This window comes from Anarrhichthys ocellatus, unplaced genomic scaffold (assembly GCF_004355925.1).
Source record: "Anarrhichthys ocellatus isolate YVR2014 unplaced genomic scaffold, GSC_Weel_1.0 scaffold182, whole genome shotgun sequence".
In the NCBI taxonomy this organism is placed as follows: Eukaryota; Metazoa; Chordata; class Actinopteri; order Perciformes; family Anarhichadidae; genus Anarrhichthys; species Anarrhichthys ocellatus.
In genome coordinates this window covers 198,554-201,192 of record NW_022280212.1, presented here as the reverse complement: position 1 = coordinate 201,192, position 2,639 = coordinate 198,554, and positions in this window count along the sequence as shown.

Sequence of the window (2,639 nt, the reverse complement as noted above, 5' to 3'; positions counted from 1 at the left end):
GAGACGGCAGGTGCCCCAACCAGGCTCCTCGCTACCTGCCCCAGCAGCCACGCTACAAGAATTGTCCAACTTTTGCCTGAGGTGCTCCCCGAATGGATTCAAATAGTAAACTTCATAATAACATTGGGTATGGATATGGTCTTCAATCAAATCCAGAGCAGCAATGGGAAAGGGTATGTAAATAACTGTAATCTGATTTCAGGTTTTCAAATGCAGATTTTCCTTAAAACCATTTTTTTGTGTTTCAGGCATCACAACACTGGAGGTTCTACAGACTGCTTGCAACTGAGCCATTGCATTGACTCGTCAAATTAACAAATAAACTTTACTTTGTTTCCTGTAATCTCTTCAATGAATTATCCTTTTAGACAACTGTGAGGTTTAGCATCAAGTAGTGATCTCACTGAGATTACATCTTTTAGGTCAGGTTTTGGGGTTGCAACCTGAAACGTTTGGTTTGTTGGTTGAGGTTTCAGATACACTCGGTGTATCTAACTTTGTTTTAGGCCTGTTCAGAACTCCACTGCTGTACACCCTACCATCACCCCAATGACTGTATTGTGGGCAAGAACTTTTGCAACGTGCAAACCTTGTTTAAAATGTAGTATATAGTATTTTGTATTCCCCCGTTGCTTATCATTACAAGGCGCATCCAGGGAGAGGTGCGTGACCAGTTTGGGGACCCCAGAATTGCGTCCCTGCTTTATGCAGATGATGTGGTTCTGTTGGCTCCTTCAGAACGCGACCTTCAGTGTGCACTGGGGCAGTTTGCAGCAAAGTGTGTAGCGGTTGGGATGAGTCGGTACCTCTAAGTTTAAGGCCATGGTTCTCTGCTGGAAAATGGTGGATCGCCACTGTCCAAGTGAGGGAGTAAAAGTATCTTGGGGTCTTGTTCATGAGTGAGGGTATAATTGAGCAAGAAATGGACAGACGTTTCTGTGCGGCATCAGCAGTGATGCTATCGTACCGGATCTTTGTGGATTAAGAGGGAGCGGCGCTGGAAGGTAAACATCTCAATTTAGTTTTCATATTTGCTGATAACTCAAACACGCTCCTTTTCGTTCCCAACAGTTCTGACCCACTGTCAAAGTGTTTGAGGGCTCTCTGGCAGACATTTTGAGCCCTAATCTAATGCTAAGTCAGCATTAGATGCCGACTTTGCCAAAGGGAATTGCCAACAAATCATTGCAATGTGACGTTAAACCTGGGGTAGCTAGGGAAAGCAGCGAGACATAGAAGGTAAACAAAGACGACTCATGTGTGTTCACCACAATTGTACATCTTATTTTTTGTCATTGTCATGGTAAAGTGATATGTTGTGCAAAGTGCTGTTCCACTCTTATTTACACCATTTCAAGCCCACAGTCTCTTACACTCAACCACTTACCAGGTGACGTCAGTAAGTCCCTGAGGGTTCGAGGCTTTAGGGGGGACATTGGGATTGGGCCTCTATACCTCGTCTGTTCTGGGAACGCCTCTGGATTCCTTGGAAGGATCTGGAAAATGTTGCTGTGAAGAGGGACGTCTGGAATACCCTCCTAAGCCTGCTGCCCCCGTGACCCGGCCCGTGATAAGCAGAAGAGAATGGAAGGATGAACATTTGTCTTGACAGCTTTAGTTGCTTTTGAAATGACAGTTTTTCACCCCCTTCGTGTCTAGGGAAAACCACGTATCTCCAGATGTGTTGATGTTGAATATTCCTTTATATGTTGAGAAAATCCTCCTACTTCTTCAGCTAAATAAAGTCTTTAAAAAGCCTCTTGGATCAGCTGGAAAATGCATCGTCACAAAGCTGAAAACATGAGATGCGTGGTTCTCACAGGACGGTGATGCTACAGACATGTATTATAGAATATGAATTATTGCTGTAGATTAATTCTGAATAGTTCTTCCACCATTGTGTTTTCTATTGTTATCCCTTACACAGAACTCATATTACAGGTGACTCCCTCCCAACTAATGGACACCCTGCTGTACATAATAAGCATTACACAACAGATGATGAAGGCCTAAATAAATGATTGACACCTCGTTGCCCCAACTGGATTGCATTGATCAGTGTCTCGGCCAATCAGATGAATACATTGAGCTGCTGTGGGCGGGACCAGAAGTAACTGTTCAGCCGTTTTTTTAATTAGCTGTGAAAGTGAAAAAGTAGCCGCAACAGCTCTTCAGAGACTTGAATGAACTGATATATTTGAAAGTTGGAAACTAGCCATTTGTTTGTTAAAGTGCCCTTGATAAAAATTAGTATATATAATACCAGTCGAAACCTATGTTAGGCCTTTGAACGAGCCTTTCCTAGTTAAAATAATGCAGCGGTTCCCTCACGTCAGTTAATTAGCCACACCTGACTTCAACTGCTCACACCTGTGTCCAGTTAATCATCACGGTAAGATGGGTGAGCTTAAAACGCTTCAGTAACGCTCTGTTTTCACTCTGGTTCAGTTGTGTGGTTTTGTAGGAGGAGTGATTGAGTTTGCTGTGTCACTGGCCTACAACTGTGGCTGAAGCCATGGGGTTTATCTTGAAGTAAGTTTTAAACTTTATTCTGTTTAATTATTTAAGTTTTTCCACTCATTAGTAAATCACAGTAACTCTGGGATGTCTTGTCTAGATGGTTTCTGTTGTCCTTGCTA